Below are 20209 nucleotides of genomic sequence, written 5' to 3'. Positions count from 1 at the left end.
GTTAGCCGTACCGCGCACCGTAAGAGGGTGCCCCGGGGTCTGCACTGAGGAGAGCCGCCAGCCCACCCGCTGGACGAGACACCGGGACCATCGGGCCGCGGGTCCCGGCGCGGCGGGGAGGAGCCTGCGCGCGGCCGCCGTCGCCTGACGGGTGTGGGCGGAGCCTGCGGGGCCCGGGGGGCGGGGCGGGGCGGAAAGTGGCGGTGCCGGGTGGATGAGGTCATCAAAAGGCTCCGCTGCAGGGCTGGAGGGCGGCGGGGGCTCGGCGAGAGCCCGGTAGGTAAAGCCGCAGCTGTGGCGGGTGAGGTGCTCGCGACTGCTCGCGCGCCCGGAAAGGGGGGGGTGTCGTTAGCGACCGTTTGTCCCGCTCACCCCGTCTCCCCTCACACGCTTCCGTACGCACCCTCGGCTCCCTCAGGAGCCGGCACGTTGGCGGTGAAGCGTCCGCCGGTAGCGGCTGCCGTTGTAAGCAGCAGCTCCCAGCCCTGTGCCTCCGGCCTGGCGCACGGGGCTCCCCGCCTCGGGAGAAGGAGGCGTGAGGCGGAGAGCCGGGTGCCCCGAAAGGGACTGAGCCGCGCTCCGTTGGGCGCGCTGGCTTCTCATGCCTCCAGCTTTTTCCACCTTACAGAGTTACCGTCCCTGACTTTTCTTACGAACTAAGCTGCTGCAGCTGGAGAGTTGTAAGCGGTAGAGTGGTCAGAACGCAAAATAGTAGAGGAAGTGCAGCCAGCGGTACCTGTCGTCTTTTTTTCACGCTACTTGTGCCGCTTCAATCAGTGCCCTTCTTGTAGGACTCTAGTTTTAAGTATAAGTTCCCGGAAGAACTTTAAATGTAATTCTGTTCAAGCGTCTCAAAGCTGATTAACAAACCTTTCAGCTCGTTGACTTCTTTAACACTTGGAAACATATAGGTGAAACTCGTATTTTAATAAGTGGTGTTTTGTAATTCATCTGAGGATTTCAGCTTAGTTGCGTGTTACTCAGGGTAATGCTTAGTTTTGCAAAGGTCAAGTTGAGTGGCTGAGGTGGCTTGCCAACGTCAATATCGGAAAGAAAAGACTGCTTTTCTGATTCCACCCCTAAGGAAGTGGTTCTTTTGCATTGTAGGTGGTATTTATAAATGACAGCTGCATTGAGTTAAAAACAGACATTCTGTTTCAGCATGGATTTGATTTGGATGCTTCCTATGTAGGAGTATCTTCTCACTTGCAAGCTCCACTTCCTGAAAATCAGACACACCCACACGCCCCTTCCTTGTGTACTTTGAGTGGAAATAAAACCCGAGGTAATTTTTCACCTCTTTAATGCTGTTCAGCATCTCCACAGAATCACTGTGGTTGAAGGGGACCACTAAAGATCATTTAGTCTAATGCCCCAGCTCAAGCAGTGTTAGGTATAGCAGGTTGCCCAGGACCATGCCTACCTTGAAATGATTTTGTAAAATGAGAAATCACAAATTCCATCCTTACACAAATGGGTTTTCTGTAAACATAGTAATTGTACATTTGTGAGAAGGGACTTGTAAAACATTTAGCTGCGTTTATTTGGGCTCTTTAATTATTTTAGGTATGTGGTCACTACTGTAATACAAAGAACCATCAATGGACTAAAGAGAGTTTATATGGGGAATATCAGGATGCGCTTCCTAGCTCATTTACTAATAGTAAGTTATACTTCTGTCTCAATCTTTCGTTAATTATATGTCTAGGAATAGGTATGTTGCTAGTGGAAGGGCACTTTGGTTTTTTTTGGTGTTTCCCTTCATACTTCAGCTGAAATGAAGTTTTCTGTCTTGACTCATAATTTCAGCTCATGGGAAACAACTTCCACTGCTGGTAACTTGCAGTTGGTAAAGGTCTTCCATTATCCTCATTATTTCTATAGTTTCCAGACTTAAAAGGAGGCTTGTGGAAAGGCACCAATTGCTTTGTCAAGGGATATTACTAATTTAATATTCTTTCACATCAAACCCTCATTGTGATGTGTGCTGGTTTTCTTGTGATGCAGAGTGAAGTCTGCAAGCTGTTTTGTATGGATTGGTTTACGGTAGTTTAACAGTAGCAAATGTTTCTCTTTGTTTAAGCCTTACTTTCATCTATAGAAGAACTCATTCCTGCCTTAAAAAGGCTTAAGATGGCATAGCTATTTGCATTAAGTGCGTGGTATAAAAATAAGCTTGTAATTGCTGAAAATTATGTGTACGTATTATTTGATATTTAGAAAGTAAAATTACTGTTGATGCTGATGACTTCTTGGTAAGATCTTAGTGTCTTACGTTGTGTGAAAAAATTATGAAACTGGATTTGGAAGAAACTTACTTGGAAACAGTTTAAAAGGAATTAGTTATAAACCCCTTACAATTATTAAAGACAGTGTTTATCCAAAAGACTTTTTTTTTTCTTTCTTACTTCAATTTCTTTAAATGCTACCTGGAGAGCATTGTAGGTTATAAATCAAACACCTGCATGTTGAAAGCAATTGAGTTAGCTTTTATGTACGGATGAAGCAAATCATGCTTAACTGAAGGTGAAGAGTAACCAAACGTGGCTTTATTTTGCACAGTCTTTTACACAGGGATAAAAAGCTGATGTTGTTTATATGTGTAGCATCTCGATATCGGCCAGTGGCATGTAGGGAAAGTCTGTGGTACTGAAATACTTGTACAGCTTTTGTAGAATATAGTAAGTACATGATACAAACAAGTCTGTGCTTCAGAGATCCTTGTTTGCAGCCCAGGTGATTAGCTTAAATTAACCACTTTGGCTGCATGTGCCAGCCTATGGGCTGGAGTGACTGTGCATGGAGATATCCATCTCTGTTGACTGTTGTTCAAAGGGGATGATTCTAGCAGAACTGACAGCTGGGAGAAATATCTTCAAACAGACCTAGCATAAATTGGTAGGGTTTGTCTGACCATCCTTAGTTTTCTAGGAAACTTGATTTGTGTAAATTTATATGGAATTGCTTTAATTGGCTATTATTTCAGGGAGTGAGTTTGTATACTGTCTGAAAAACAGAAAAGCTGAGATAGAAATGGCCGCCGTCTTGGGGATTAATGCCTGCTGCTTGTGTCAGCATTTGTCTGTGAATAAGTTCGTGCAACTCTGATTTTGCACAATAAAAAAATATTGGTACGGTTTTTAAGGCATTAGCCAGTTAATATATTCAAATTTTTGGAACAGCTTTAAGTTGGGAACTTTCCTGGGCTTGGCAGATGTCAAATAGAGAGTAGTAACTGCCTGGTTTGGATGGAGATCAGTTCTCTTGATCTTCTCTCGTACAGCCCTCTCTTCCATTCATTTTTGTTTTCTGAGATTTTGGAAATGTGTGAAAATGCATGCTGCAGTTGTGCTCTGAAATAAGAGGTATTTTGTGTATGCTTACAAAAGAACATGTTTGGCATAGCCCTACATTTTGCCATGAAGACATGTCTTAGATGACTGCATTTTGCACCTACCTTTCATGTTATGTATTAACAATGTGAGATAGGACAGTCAGTCACTGGCTGATCTGGCAGGAGTGCAATGAAATAAAGCATGTGCTTGGAAAGATGGTAGATGATTCAGTGCATTCTGGAGAGTACATTTCTATCTTGTGCCACTATATTATGAAGTCATCTCTAATGACCATGTATCTTCCCTGTTTTTCAAGGGAATTCTTTTTTTTTTTTGCAGTTCGTAAGTCTTTTGTTTGCTTCCACCTAGTAGTGTCTGTGCTGGTTTTCTGATATTAGTCTTAGAGTGAAATTAGACTGGAACAGTTAGTTGTTAGCAATGGAAAATAAGAGCTTCCTGGAATAATGAAGCATCAGGGTCAAGTATCATAAGTGATCATTCTAGTTTGTAATAGGCTGTTTACAGGTTTAAGTAGACTACTTTGTTTAGCAATTATTCTCACTTTCTTAGTTTACTATTTGTAATGGGGATATTCTCAGGGTAGTTCAGATGCCTGGTTTTTTGATTCTCCATTTTCCCCTGTAGGATGGGATTATGTTTCCAACTTCTTCCCTTCTCCCATCTCTTTATTTAATTTTACTTTTAACTATAACAACCAAAACTGTGCATTACTATGTATTTCTTACTACAGAGAACCAATTTTTGCTATAGATATTTTTAGGAAGTTCAATCTTGTCTACTTTGCAACCATTTTTTATTTTGCCTGGAAGCTCTTTTCTCGGGTTTTCTTTCAGAGGCGTTTGATTCTAATTCAGGCCGATGCTTTCTGTATTAAGTGGAAAAGCAATGTTATACAAATATCATTCCGTGAAGGATCACTTCTCCCCTATTTCCCGTTATCTGTGCCCTTTATGCAACTCTGTTATGCACAGGTGATCATGTTGTCCACCATCTGCTATTATTGTTGTTTGTTCTTTTGCAAACATCTATCTTCTAAAATATTAAAACATATAACCAAACAATTAGTTTACCTTATATTTTTATGATTTAAAAAGTACATTTGATAAGGAAGGTACATTGAATGTGAGGTCTATTTTTAAAATGTAATTTGTTGTGCCTTTGTGTGTAGAACTGTGACATGAAACAGTGTTTGTAAAACGATCATCAAGAGTTTGTGGTAGCATTACAGTTCCTAATTTGTTTTCATGCTTAGAATCCAGCTAGTGAACCTCCTTTTCTAAAGGTGAGATGCATTACTTCCAAAAAAATGAAAACCACATACTCATGTTGTGGACAGAATATAACAAAAAATATTACAGAAGACAATGTTGTGTAAGAGAAGTATCTCAAAAAAGATGTCAGAAATAATGACTTTAGTATCTTCTCTATGATGACAGTATCTTGATATGTCCATAAGGTAGTGAGGAACTTGTCATATCAAATCCAAGGAATACTGACTCAGAACAGTATATTTTGGAAGCAGTAGTAAAAGATGTATTGTTTGCATGTACAAAGCTCAGGTATGTACCAGGACCTTCCAAGGTGTACAGCAAGGGTATTGCTTCAGCAGTTGAGGTAGTATATTTCTTGTATTATGGGAACACCATGATTACAATTTATTCTCAACCAGTTAATGAGGAGTGAAAGAAATGCAGAATGAATAGAAGTTCAGTTATAAGAGTGTATTAGAAAGCTGGACCACAAAATAAACCAAATGATACCTGCGTGCTTTGACATTTGTATAGCAGAATGGCTTTTAATTGTCTAGAAAATACTTTAGAGGTATGTAAACAACTTTAGTAACAACATAACACACAATACATCAATGTTCAAACAATACATGAGGTATGAATATATAGGCAAGACTTTCTGTGTTGTTAGCATAGGCTATTCTTATTGTTTAAAACAAAAGCCCTGTTTCTCTTTATATCTTTCATACTCCAGCTCCTTCTCCCTGAAAAAGTGAGGAAGACGTTGAATGACAAATGCTAGTCTGAATTAGTTCCATGATCATACTCTGTTTGGGAGTCAAGTTTGTTACACTTCATCTGAATCTGTATTCAGTTAGGAAAAAAGTAGGGAAGAATCCTGCCTTCGTATGCTTAGGCTTGACTTGCAAATTTACATAACGTTGCAGCTCCTATTGCTTATGATTTTGATAAGCTGTATTTTAGTATTAGCAGTAGAAAACATGTTAGTGGGATAATTATATTATGATTTTTCTACATTTTTGGGAAGACTCGATTGAAGAAAAGATACAAGTTGCATTTAATCAAATGCAGGTGGAATCAAGTGGTAAATTAAATCATTATTTACAGCCTGTTCTGTTAAACACCCCAAATTATCACACATTTATGAAAAGACATCACAGTTCAAATAAAGAGGAGAGCATGGAGTTTACAAGCATGTTTGATTGTTGCACACCTACACTTTTTTCTTTTTTTTTCTCACCTGTCTCTTGTACCTATCAGTACAACTTTTTGCTTCTATGAGTGCACAAATACTTTCTCTCTGTCTCATCTTGCTGATTTAGTCATGTTGGACCAATGAGGGACAGTCTATGTGTAGATGCTAAACTTAACCAAAATATCGGCTTTTTTTTTTTTTTTACAATAGTGTTGCAATAGCAGTACTGATTGAAAGCAAAGATATAGATGCCTAGCATTTAAATAAATGTAACAAGATATAGAAGCATAGAACCATAGAATGGTTTGGGTTGGAGGGAACCTCACAGATCATCTAGTTCCAACCCTCAAATATATATATATATGTATATCTTTTTGTCCTGTTCAATTATGGGTTTTCACAATGATCCTTTTAAGAAATGAAAAAAAATAATTTACTTTTTAGCTCTGATACTACATTCTGCAGTAATTTTTATCCTCTTGTGTTGAAGTGTGTTGTTTTTTTGTTTTGGTTTTTTTTGTCCCCACTTGATTTGATTTCTGGTTTCCTTTAATGTGATTCCTAGGTCATCTGTTTCATTGCTACAGAGGTTGGGTGTATAGTCATTAATTGCCTTGATCTTTTACTTTTTTTCCTTGAAATTAAAAAGCTGTCTATTTAAGTGACCAAATAAACAGTTCATTCCTGTCTTTTCTTCTTGGATAAAACTGAGGCATTCTCCCAGGATGGTTATCAATATTTGATAAGCCAGGCACAGCCCAAAGGAGGAATAGATACCCATCTTGTCTGGAACACAAACGTTTATCCATGTATTTTAATGTCATAGAACTAGCAGTCCTGTTGAAGACAATGCATCTATTCCTCTCATGTCAAGTTAATTCTTATGTAACATGGCTTTGGGCCCAAATGAAACATTTAAATCATCTTTCTAGCTCTTAATCGAGTGACTATCATATATATGCCTTAAAATATTTATACTAGATTATTGTAAATTCTGGGTAGCCTTATACTAGTTTTCTGTATTACAAATGCTGTATGCCTTCAAAAAATTCATAATTTTACCATAAAATTTCTTGTTAATAAAGTAGGTGTAAATAAAATAGGATTAAAAACTACAACTGCTTTGCAGCTCTATTATTTGCTTTTAAAAAAATTATCTGGAAAATACATTGTGTTAGCACTGATTATACTTATTTTCTATAAATTTTGGTCTGATGTGAGTTTGAAGTTGTAAGAAGATTAGTTTAAAGTCAGTGTGTGTTGTTTGTATATTATTAAGAGAGAATTTTATTGCATATGTACCCAACTGATCTAATGCATAGTGGTGTAACGTTACCCACACACAAGAGGGCACACTAAGTCCTTTGGAATATAATCACGGAAAACCTTTTCAGTTAGGATAAATTAATATTTACGAAGAAAATAATAAAAGCACAACTTGAATGTGGTGCTAGGTATAATTTTTAACAAATGGGCTTCTGTTCATCTGTCCTCTTTTCCCATTCCTCCCTTCCTAAGAACACATTTAGTGGCCCAATCTCCATTAAAAAAAATAGGTACTATCTCTCTACACCTGTATACCCTCTGAAAATCTGTTACATGGTTTGCAGATGTCTTAAGATGCCTTTAAAGAGATTTTTAAGGAGTTTTCTTTCAGAAAAACAATCAATGCAGACAATATTGTTTAGGCATCTTCATTGTTACAAACAATTAACATTTTTAAGTAGCCACTCTGAATACTGCTTGGAAGATCACCCTAATACTATAGCAATGAAATACATATTAAAGGTAAATTCTATGTGGAAAATAGACCAGCAACTTTAGAAACAGTGATGTAGTCTGACTGCTTCTAAACATATAATCTATCTTGCAAATTTCAGGTTAATTTGACCCTGGAGCAGCGAAGTAGTATTTTGTATGTTCTCTTGTTATTTCACCTACATTCTAGACTTCTGTTGAAAATGTAAAGAACACTATTTCCTGGGAGTATATTTTGGTATAGTTATTCTTAAAATTATGTTCTTATTCTTTGTTTGCCACTTGCCTTTTCATTTAGTGTTTCACTTCAACAACAACAACAAACAAGCTCTGCAGAATATAAAAATGACTACTTTTTGTATTTTTAAAAAAGTTAGTGCTATTTAATGCAGTATAATATGGAATGTAGTTGTATTTGCAGGACAGCTTAATATGTTTTTGCTTGACTTTTCTATGTGCCCCTCTAAGAAGAGTCTGGTTGCATCTTCTGTACACGATACTGCAATATGGCAGGTAATCTTCCCTAACTGCCTCATCCCAAGGCTGACCAGAGCCAGTGCCATCAGCCTCTCCTCCTACACTTGTGTGCTTCAGTCCTCTGCCCATGTTAGTGGGTCTCCACTAGGCCTATTCTGTCAAAGAAATTGCAATTTTTCAATAGACTTATTATAAACTTAGTTTCTTTCCAGGGCGTTAAGTTAAACTAAGTGAATTGTTAGGCAATCGGCTTATGACTATTTAGTGGAAAAAAAACATGCAGTAGAGGCTTGTCAAAAGTTAAAGTAATTAAAATAATCTGATTGATTTCTCTTACTAAACAACTGAGCTATTAGATAATGAAGAAATAACAGAAGTTTTGCTTTGGCTTTGGAAGGACTGTTGTGTCCTACATAAACTTTCTTTAAATTTGCCTTTAAATTTAATTTTTAATTTTCTTCTATTAGTTTATAATTTAAAAACCCACCAAACAAAACTCTCGAGATCATCTTCAGCATTCACCAGTGATTTAATTTTTAACCCTGAGGGCATTTTAAATTTATGTCAACATACTTAATCTGTCCTGGGTTTTGCTCAACTTTTGTTAAGTTTGGATATGGCCTCGTGCTGGGTTTAAGTCTATCCCGATCTGAACTGCCTCCCAAAAGGCGATCATATTCTGTCCCCAGCTGCATGTTCCTGCCTCTTGCCTTGAGTTGTCCTCTGCATTTGTGTAGCTTTACAGAAAGGAAGGCTGTGCAGAAATTTGAGGAAGAAAGACGTACTTCCTATTGTGGCATCTCAGGCTAAGATTGGCTTAGTTCTGTTGTGAATACACACCTTCATGTGTTGTAGGCTTGCAAGAGTCACGTGATTGGATGGGGTCAACCTGGAGAGGTTACAAGGACTTTGGAGCTCAGTATGTAAGTGACTTTTAAAAATGACTTGAAATCATTACGTTGAAATTCAATAGTAAGTACAAATAGTATTAGAGAAAGAGAAATTCAGTGTGCAAATAAAATTGGGAAAAGCTCAGAGAATTGTTTTCTGGTTATAGTGATATCAGTGTAGGTTTCATAGAACAAACACTGAGATTTAAAGAGTTTACAAAGAAACACCACATCCAGCTTCAGCAATACAAGTATTTATTGTCTGTCTTCCTGGGACTCTGTGGATCTGTTGAATGACCAGGCTATGTAAATGGTTTTAATTTATTACGGGCAAAATGAACTATTTTGACTCAGAGCACAATTTAAACTTTATTCTAATAATCTGCCTAATCTGCACTGGTGTGTTGAGTGATGGGAGAGATGGAAGAGTGACCTCCGAGTGGGGGTGGGGGTTAGAAGGGATGAGAAGCAACTTAGTGCTTCTACAATATAACTAGGTCCTCTTTGTCCAAAACTTGAGGAAACATTAACTTAGTGAAGCTTAAAGGGAAAAAAAAAGTTTATGGGAAGGAATATTTAATTAAATATTATGAAAAAATGGATCATGCTAACTAGTGAAATTGAACAATTCACTTCTGCAGAGGTATTTAAAAAAATAGAGGAGTGTTTCCATACTTCTGTGTCATCTGAAAGAGCTGGATTCTTCCACTGAGGACTCTTCCAGACAATGTAATTAATCTATCAGATATAGAATGTATGTACACAATAGTGGAGGTACAAAAAGACCCAGAGCAAACAAACAAGTAAAAAAGATACACTTTAGGAATATTTTTAATAAATCTACAGTTTGGATGACACGGATAAGAAAGGCCAAATGTGGTAGAAATGACAAAGTTAGCTGATGAAAATACATTTTGATGTGAATAAAGGGTAACCTTCCAAAATTGTGATTCACACATATGGGGCAGATTTTAAGTAGCTCCCTGCATGTATTTGAAAATTACTGCTTTTAATGAGTATTGGGTGTGTATTTCAAGCAGTGCAAATATTTAGAGTCAGGTTGTAAACTTTCTAAATATTTTAAATGAAGCAAACTAGACAAATGTGCACAGTTAATCTGGGCAAATAGGAGTGAACAAGAGCTGAGTCCTATGCCTTATGAATACTGTGGAATCCCAGAGAGTGATGTAGCAGGAGTCTTCAACTAATATCTAGCATCATTTTGTACACCTAAATGTTTCCATATACAGAGCTCTGTCTTTAGTCTCTATTTTTCTTTAAACATAGATATAAAAGAATATTTTTGAATGCCTTGTTGCTTGCCTATAAAGCAGAGAATGCTGTGGTGGTAAGTGTGCTAACCACATACTCCTTTGCAAATGCATTGTGATAGCTTCTAGTGAAATGATCAAATCATTCCTTAAAAATACCTGATTTTCAAATTTCACAACCTGAGATGCATATTTATATTCTCTGAAATTTCTAACCTGATACATTTTATTGAAATTTTAGTATTAAGAAGTATCAGCAATTGAAAAGCTAGTATGGATGGAAACATCTCATTATCATTATAAAGCTATTATTATATGGGCCATTTCTTTACAGGACTATAGTGCTAGATGGAGTTACAACTAAACATTTTTTTAGGACTTTTTTCTTCTAAAATCTCAACTTAAATACTATCTTAATTTTGTCTTATTTTCCTATTTTATACAATTTTGTATTGTTGCAGGGAGTTAGGCTTCTGCTTTTCAGCAGGTAAAGGAAAATGTCTGGTTCTGTTAACAAGCCTTGCTTCTTAATAAGATAAAGCAAGGGGCTTTATCTCTGCAGTTCCTCGCACATATTCCTAGTGGGTTTTTGAATTTCTAGAAGACTTTTTCATTATCACAATGATAAGAAAATCATGGCAATAATGAATGTAGAGTTTGTGCCTCCAGAGAATAGTATATAGTGGAGATACAAAATCAAGGGGAGGGCTCGTAATAAATGATCAAAGCAATTACACTAATAGTAGCTTCTTTCTGATTTGTCTTAAATGTGTTATTTTTCTATGTGCTCTATATGGACTGTTGCTGCTGGCAATAGTTTTAAGCTAACCTCTAAAACTGAATTTTTTGAAATAGCTTTTTGTTTTACAGTATGTTTCTGATATTTCTTAATCTGTACAACTATACAGTGGTACAAAACTGCCTAAACCAAACATTGCTGCATGACCATGAACCACTAGAGAACAGAGAAGGGAAGTAATTTCATTTGTAATTTCTGTTCTGTTAACAGTAGATTTTTGGCATGTTATTTAGTGAGCAGTAACTCTTTGGAGACTCCAGCAATAGACCAACTAGTATAGAAATGACATTTTAAAAAAAATCAGGATTTTTCCGCTCCCCTGATTTCAGTATACATCTGTTTGCAGTTGGATATTGAAAAACCAATGGTGAAGCTGTTGGTAAATATGTTTGGTTTAGCTAGAAGCAGGTACACTATGAAGTGTCAAAACTTCAGTTAACATCATTTAGACAGAAATTCACACTGAGGATGTGTATCCCAAGATGGACAAATAAGTTAATGTTGTTGTGGCTTAGCCCCAGCTGGCAGCTGAGCACCACATGGCCGCTCGCTCACCCCTCCCCCCCCAGTGGGATGGGGAGGAGAATTGGAAGACAGAGGTAAAACTTGTGTGTTGGGATAAGGCAGTTTACTGGGACAGCAAAGGGAGAGGAAAATAGCAACAGTACTTAGAATATGCAAAGCGGATAATACACAATGCAGTTTGCTCACCACCCAGAACCTGATGCCCAACTGTCCCCCCTGCGCCTCAACCCCTCCTTCTTAGCCAGCTACCCCCAGTTATATACTGAGCAGGACATCATGGTATCAAAATATTTCTTTGGGTAGTTTATCCCCTTCTACAGTATGTGGAAGTTTTGATTGGGCAGGGCCAGCTCGGTTGGCAGATCCCCTAGTGTTAACTAACCAGGTGACCTTTGCTAAATGCGTATCCCAATGTTGGAGGGTCCCACCACCCATTGCTCTCAGGGTAGTCTTTAGCAGTCCATTGTATCATTCGATTTTCCCAGAGACTGGTGCATGACAGGGTATGTGGTACACCCACTCCATGCCATGCTCTTTGGCCCAGGTGTCTGTGAGGTTGTTTCAGAAATGAGTCCTGTCGTCTGACTCAATTCTTTCTGGGGTGCCATGTCACCACAGGACTTGCTTTTCAAGGCCCAGGACAGTGTTCTGGGCAGTGGCATGGGGCACAGGATATGTTTCCAGCTATCTGGTGGTTGCTTCCAGCATTGTAAGTACGTAGCGCTGGCCTTGGCGGGTTTGTGGGAGTGTGATGTAGTAAATATTTCAGCCATCGTCCTCCACACCAGACAAGCTTTAACCGCTTGGTTTGCTTGATTACAGCACATGTTTCACATTCATGGATAACCTGTGAGATATTGTCCATGGCCAAGTCCACCCCTCGGTCACGAGCCCATCTATATGTTGCATCTCTTCCTTGATGGCCTGAGGTGTCATGGGCCCAGCAAGCTATAACTAATTCACCCTTATATTGCCAGTCCAGATCTACCTGAGCCACTTCGATCTTAGCAGCCTGATCCACCTGCTGGTTGTTTTGGTGTTCCTCAGTGGCCTGACTTGGGTATGTGGGCATCTACTTGACTTACTTTAACTACCAGCTTCTCTAGCCGGGCAGCAATGTCTTGCCATAATTCGGCAGCCCCGATGGGTTTGCCTCTGTGCTGCCAGTTGCTCTGCTTTCATTGCTGCAACCACCTCCACAGGGCATTGGCCACCATCCATGAGTCAGCATAGAGATAGAGCATCAGCCACCTTTCTCTTTCAGCAATGTCTAAAGCCAGCTGCATGGCTTTCACTTCCATAAACTGGCTCAATTCACCTTCTCCTTCAGTAGCTTCTGTAACTCGTTGTGTAGGGCTCCACACAGCAGCCTTCCATCTCCGATGCTTTCCCACAATGCGACAGGACCCACCAGTGAACATGGCAGTTTATTATACAGAGGGGCCTCTTTGGCACATGTCACCTCCTCCTCTGGCGACATTCTGATATCTTTGCCTTCTGGCCAGCCCATGATCACTTCCAGAATTCCTGGGCGACTGGGGTTTCCTATTCAAGCCCGCTGTGTGATCATTCTGACCCACTTGCTCCACGCAGCATCAGTTGCATGGTGTGTAGGGGGGACTCTCCCTTTGAATACCCAGCCCAGCACTGGCAGTCGGGGTGCCAGGAGGAGCTGAGTTTCAGTACCAACCACCTCTGAAACAGCTCGAACCCCTTCATATGCTGCCAGTGTCTCTTTTTCCATTGGAGTGTAGCGGGCCTCGGATCCTCTGTATCCCCGACTCCCAAACCCCAGGGGTCGGCCTCGAGTCTCCCCTGGTGCTTTCTGCCAGAGACCCCAGGTAGGGCCGTTCTCCCTGGCTGTGGTGTAGAGCACATTCTTTACATCTGGCCCTGCCCCGACTGGCCCAAGGGCATGTCTATGAACTATTTCTTGTTTAATTTGTTCAAAAGCTTGTCATTGTTCAGGGCCCCGTTTGAAATCGTTCTTCTTCCAGGTCACCTGATAGACAGGGCTTACAATCGGACTGTAATTTGGAACATGCATTTGCCAGAAACCCACAATACCTAAAAAAGTTTGTATTTCCTTTTTGCTAATTGGGGGAGACTTAGCTGCTATTTTGTTGATCACGTTCATTGGGATCTGGCAACACCCATCTTGCCATGTTATTCCTAAAAACTGGATCTCCTGTGCAGGTCCCTTGACCTTAGTTTGTTTTATGGTGAAACCAGCTTTCAGAAGGATTTGAACTATTTTCTTCCCTTTCTTAGAGACTTCTGCTGTGTGGCCCCATACGATGATGTCATCAATGTATTGCAGGTGCGCTAGAGCATCACCTTGTTCCAGCGCAGTCTGAATCAGCCCATGGCAAATGGTGGGGCTCTGTTTCCACCCCTGGGGCAGTCGATTCCAGGTGTACTGGACGCCCCTCCAAGTGAAGGCAAACTGTGGCCTGCCCTCTGCTGCCGAAGGGATCGAGAAAAATGCATTAGCTATATCAACTGTGGCATACCATTTGGTTGCCTTTGACTCCAGTTCATACTGAAGTTCCAGCATGTCCGGCACAGCAGCACTCTTGGGTGGCATGACTTTGTTCAGGCCGTGATAGTCAGCTGTCAGCCTCCACTCTCCATTGGACTTCCTCACTGGCCATATGGGACTGTTAAAGGGTGAGTGGGTTCTGCTGATCACTCCCTGACCCTCCAGTTGACGAATCAGCTTCTGGATGGGAATTGGGGAGTTTCAGTTCGTGTGGTATTGCCACTGGTGCACAGTTGTGGTAGCGATTGGCACTTGTTGTTCTTTGACCCTCAGCAGGCCCACAACAGAAGGATCTTCTGAGAGACTGGGAAAAGTAGACAACTGTTCAATTTCCTCTGTCTCCAAGGCAGCTATACCAAAAGCGCATCGGTACCCTTTTATGTCCTTGAAATACCATCTCCTGAAGTAGTCTATGCCCGGGATGTGTGAAGCCTCTGGGCCAGTCACAATGGCGTGCTTTTTCCAGTCATTCCCAGTTAGACTGACTTCAGACTCCATTACAGCCAACTGTTGGGATCCCTCTGTCACACCAGAAATACAGATGGGTTCTGCCTTGTCATGGCTCAATGGCATGAGGGTACGCTGTACACTGGTGTCCACTAGAGCCTTGTACGCCTGTGGATCTGACATGCCAGGCCATCAGATCCACACAGTCCAGTGAACCCGGTTGTCCCTCCACCTGGCTGGAGGCAGGGTCCCTGTAATCCTGCTCATCATATTTTCTACTCGTTTCTTGCAAAAATAACTTAGAAGTCACTTCAAGAGGATCATAAGTACAATCAGGCCTTCCACTTGGTCTGGGGAACTGCCTACTGGAAACTGGAGCAGCATTTTTCCTCAAAGAATCCCCTTTTGTAACTGTTTTGCCTTGCAGCTCATGTATTCGTGCCTCTAGGATTGAGGTCGGTTTTCCATCCCACTTCCTCATGTCCTCTCTGTGGTCACACAGGTAAAACCACAGGGTGCCTCATGGTGTGTACCCTCTATATCCTCTCTCTTGAGCAGAGGAGCGCTTACTCCTAACAGCTGAGGTACTGGCCTGTAGAGGTGGGGAGTAGGACATATCCTCTGATTTGGACCTCTCGGGACAATTTCTTCACAGCTGAGACAAAGGAGGAAGAGAGACTTTCTTTGTATTGCTGGAGTTGGCCAACCACTTCATCCACTGTTGGTGCCTCTTTGCCTTCTCAGTCCATTACTGGCAATGAGTTGGAGTACAACAATGATGTGCTCTATACAAACTTCTGCCACGTGGGTGATGTGCGTTGTACGTCATCAGGATCTGTGGGTAACTGTGCATTGTCCAGGTCATAATAAACCATTTCCCTCATTGCTAATTCCCCGAGGTACTGGATACCTTGCTCCATGGTGGTCCACTTGCCTGGCTGACGTACGCTGTCTTCCCTGAAGGGATACCTTTCCCTCCTGCCTGACAGAAGTCAGCTCCAGAGGCTGAGGGCTTGTGTCTTTTGTCCAATCACCTTGTCAATGCCCCCTTCCCTAGACAGGGATCCCAGCTGTTTGGCCTCCCTACCCTCTATTTCAGGCTGCTCGCCCTGTTATCCCAGCATTGGAGCAGCGAGGTTATGATGTGTTCACCTGGATGGTGGCTGAAATCTTTCTGTGTATTTCACAGCTCACTCAAGGATAGGGATCGGGTGATTACCTCTGGTTCAGCCTCTTCCTCCTGTTCTTGTTATGGTCCTGGTTCGTCACCATCCCTCACTAAACAAACTGATTTCTTTGTGTATTTTTTCTTCTGTAGAGGGGCGACTGACACCAGCACGGGTTGGGGTTTTTTGGTTCAGCTGCACTGCCTGTCATCAGGGTTGGAGCAGCCACAGTGCCTGTCACTGGGGTTGGAGTAGCTGCAGTACCTGTGGGTCTTTTTTTTTTTCTCTCTTCCCCCCGATAGCGCTGCCTACCATCAAGCAGTGTTTGGTAGGTGCTGACCAGGGCCCAGCACAGCGCAGTAAGTTGTGTCTCCTTGGAATAGCCACAGCATTTTTTCCTTTCAAATATTTTACCACTTTATCAGGGTCCTGTAGTTGTTCGGGAGTGAAGTCCAAACCATTGGGGGTGAGAAGTTCTCTAGATCCCTGCCCATACTCTCCTACATGCTGTGCCACCCATGACTGTCCAGCCTCAGGGCAGATCTCTGGGTGTTATTCTTCAAACAATTTTTTGTAATTGTGAACAGGGCTTGAAGCACATTAGGAGACATAGCAATAGGAACATGCTGGCTCTAACATCCAAAGTGTATTTAAAATTCTCAAAAGCTGCTGCAACCCGCCTGAAGGAAGAAGAGGAGGTGAAAGAGCAGGAGAAAGTATCCCCCTCGTCTTCCCTGTAGATTGGGTGCAATTATTAATTCCAAGAGATGTTGTCTGAGGTATGGACATGACAGTAGTGCCACATACAAATAACCTCATGACCAGTGATGTTATCATATTGTAAGTCAATATTACACAGTGCAGCAAAATGAGAATCCTGATCCCTCTCCCAGAGGTGATAAACAGCGCCGCAGGAATTAACACACAGCAAGTAAGCATTTACTAACACAACCATGTGAACAAACAAAGCACCATTGTGACCAGCGACTGTTCACCTGATATAATAAATGTGTATAACAACTTTGTTTTAACACATTCTGGTCAGATCTGTTGTTATCTCAACCCTTTGTGCTCCACATTGGGTGCCAAAAAGGACTGTCATGGTTCAGCCCCAGCCTGCAGCTGAGGACCACGCAACTGCTCGCTCACACACCCCTCCCCCAGTGGGATGGGGAGGAGAATGGGAAGAAAAAGGTAGAACTCATGGGTTGGGATAAGGACAGTCTACTGGGACAGCAAAGCAAGAGAGAAATAGCAACACCACCACATATAACAGAATATACAAAGCGGGTGATACACAACGCAATTTGCTCAGTGTGCAGAACCTGATGCCCATCCCATCCCTGAGCAATGACCCCTCCTCCCTGGCCAGCCCCCCCAGGTATATGCTGAGCATGACGTCATATGGTATGGAATCGTGCTTTGGCTAGTTTGAGTCTGTTGTCCTGGCTGTGTCATCTCCCAGCTTCTTGTGAGAATTAACTCTATCCCAGCTGAAAGCCAGGACGTGTTATCATATATTTCCTTAGACTTCTTCAGTGTTCTTTTTAATATAATTTTCCATGTATTGTTGAAGTTTATACTATCTGAAGTCTTTATATTTAGAAACTCCACAGTTGATTACTGGAGTTTGCTACACCTTCACAATGTAACTCCTACTTTTAAAACGCTAAAATAGGGGAAATTGTTGCAAAATTAACATTTAAATTAAAAGCATTCATGATTACCCTGTCTTAAAACTGTACTGTGTAAATTCAGTTTCTTTCCCACTTAGGAGAGCTTTAAATAGGACTATCTCAAATTACTTGAGACACAACCTCGCTTCATAGGATGGAACTTCCAGTGTGGGGCTTTAGCGGAGAAGTAAAATTATCATCTGTAACAGAAGAATGCTTTGCACAGAAGACAGAGCTTTTTGCTAATTCAATATCAAGATGGAATTATTAAAATATAGTATAAATATACAAAGATATTCTAATAATTCCCCAACACCATCAGAAGAGAATAGCATATCAGCTTCTTTGTCACACAGTTGTAATGTTCTGTAGACTCCTTAAGATATTTCATTTAAAAATTCTTCAGAGGCTCGGAAGACCGGACACCTGAAAACAGCCATTTAAACTTACTTACTTATGCTTGGAGATAGAGAGGCTACATACAGTTTTTGAAAGCTGAAGTATCTAAAGTTAAGGTGATTTGAGATACAATTAAACAGTGTTAAACAGTGTTACATCTGAATTAAAATTCAGAGTGTGTGCAGTAGTAGTTGTTACTTATCTGCAAGTGTGTTCCTCTTGTCTGTTGCTCTATTTGTAAACATGATCAGATGTGTCATCTCCACTAAACAGAAGTGTTGATCTGAATCTTCAAACTGTATAAAATGAATGTTCACTCTGCGTGTTTTTTAGCTTCATTGGCCTTTGTTTCCAATTGTCTCTCAAATCTCATGGGTTTCATGTTTTGATATTAATAGTTTTGAAGAGGATTTATATTTATAGATTTTTTTTTAATAATGCTTCAATTCTGTTTATTTTTGTAATTCGGACTGAGTTGTTTGGCATTATTTGTCACCTTTTAATCTGCCCTGTTAATTAATGTTAAATAAATCTGACAGTCCTCTAAATACAAAATAAATATGGTTTTGTAGACATTGAACTGCAACTTTACTATTTATTTTAAGGTGTTCAGAAGTGCTTCTTACCTCTGAGAGGTAATTTAATGTTAGTTAGTGTAATTGTCTTTTATTTTGAGGTAAAAAATTGATCACATCTTCTAAATGGAAAACAGAAAAACGGGTATAAACATTTATTAATAGTATAGCACAGATATTTATTGTGAGTATAGTAGTCATTTTATAAAAATCTATCAGTGGTATATTATACCTTGTTTTTCAGATAAGAAGATCTAAGTATTTGTGCAAAACAGGGATTCTTGAATGCCAGTTCAGTGTTTGTTTTTTTCCCCACCAAGTCACGTTATTTCTTTTCTTTACCAGAAGTCATAGGGGTTTGATAGTCAGAAAAAAATCCAAATAACATCCATAGTGTTATACACAGACATAGGAGATGCATTACTCATGTCGCAGCATGTAGAACCTTTGGTTGCTCTACTGATATTCTCAGGTGTCAAAACAAGGACATGATTGTTATGGTTGTGTACTATTTATAGACGTTGCTCATTCACCAAGCAAAGGTTTGATGAATTTTCCCTCAGCTTTTATTAACAGGTCTTCTTAAATGCTTTAGTTCCACTTCTATACTGTCTTCTGGACTTCCTTAGATTAAGTAGAAAGCAATCATGATGATATTAGGGCCCAAATGCATTTCAGGGTACTTAATTCTTCACGTTCCTCTGTTGTCTTTTTTTAAAGTCAAACTGGCAAAACACAGATCAACATTGTACATATATCTGCAAAGATAATTAATCTTTGGAAAGCCACAATGAAATCACTGGGACTCTGCAGGAGCTCATGATTCTGCTTTTGGATCCTAATACAAGGTTGAATTCTGAAAGTACATAGATGTAGACATTAGTTGAGGCAGTGCAAGATGCAAAGTGTTTTGCTGCAAATATGTGAAGTTTGAAAGCACTCAAAGTAGTACATTGTTATGACGAACAAGAAGATGATTAAATTCAGAGAAAAAGTTTGGGAAACTCCAAACAGAAAATAGAGAAATGTCTACTGGAAGCAGTTCAAAAGATGCAATGAGTGTCTCTTCCAGGCAATCTTCAAATTATTCTGAATTTACTGGGATATTTCAGTGAGAGGGACTTCTTAAGTGAGCTTGGTGCTCTGTTATGTTTGCAAAAGTGCAGGAGGATTGATATAAAAGTGAAAGAAAGATTTTTCGCAGCTTGTCTTCAAAGACATCCCTGTAAGAGTTGTTTCTGACTAGTAGAAGGCCATCAGAAGAAAGAAGGGAGATACTTGCTATGTTTTGTGTGCTTTGTGTTAAGCTAGTTCAGGGAACAGTATAGATGATTTCTTGGCCTGAGTCTTTCACTTACTGATGCTAGCTTGATAGCATGCCCTGGATTCCTACAAAAGAAACAGCCAGTTTTGGGGGAGGCTGGGTTCTCCTCTGTGCTGACTTTGAGAACTCCACAAAAACTGATTTTGGACGCTGAAGTCTATGATGAGGCTGTGAAACTGTGAAACAATGTCACGAGGGGGTGTCTGTTCACGCACTTAAAAACAGATTTGGCTACCTGTCATGAAAGTATCACTGAACTGGCAGGGAGAGAACTGCACATCTTAACAATTGCTTCTTCCTCTGATTTCTATTTCTAGCCTAGAAAGTAGACAGAAAGGACTTAAGTGAGCTAAAAGTGCGTAATTTTAACTCAATGGTCATAGCAAAACAGGGAATGCATGACAGTTAAACTTTTGTGAGGAACTTCTGCCTGTTGTTGCAACAAATGTGAATGTATTCTAATATTTTCTTGCCTTTATAGGTATTTGCATATTTTCCAGTGAGAAGACCTTTTGCTTTCTGTAAGTTGCTATTATCACAAGTGTTAATGGGTTTCTAG

At 40.3% G+C, this 20209-nt stretch overlaps 1 protein-coding gene across 4 annotated transcripts in view; it reads left to right on the top strand.

The window, feature by feature from the left end:
• The first annotated feature begins 208 nt into the window (after nt 1-208).
• AOPEP (aminopeptidase O (putative)) overlaps nt 209-20209 on the top strand; it is a 213353-nt gene continuing 193352 nt past the window's right edge. The window contains exons 1-3 of one of the 4 annotated variants that reach the window (XR_012833149.1): nt 209-276; nt 8028-8072; nt 20132-20171. The gene's annotated coding sequence lies outside the window, so the exon portion shown is untranslated. The remainder of the gene's footprint in view (nt 277-8027; nt 8073-20131; nt 20172-20209) is intronic. The other 3 variants (XM_075740903.1, XM_075740904.1, XM_075740901.1) reach the window with 3 other exon arrangements.

This window comes from Balearica regulorum, chromosome Z (genome assembly GCF_011004875.1).
Source record: "Balearica regulorum gibbericeps isolate bBalReg1 chromosome Z, bBalReg1.pri, whole genome shotgun sequence".
Lineage (NCBI taxonomy): Eukaryota > Metazoa > Chordata > Aves > Gruiformes > Gruidae > Balearica > Balearica regulorum.
Note: the sequence above shows the minus strand (reverse complement) of the source record. Positions and strands in the feature narration are given on the sequence as shown.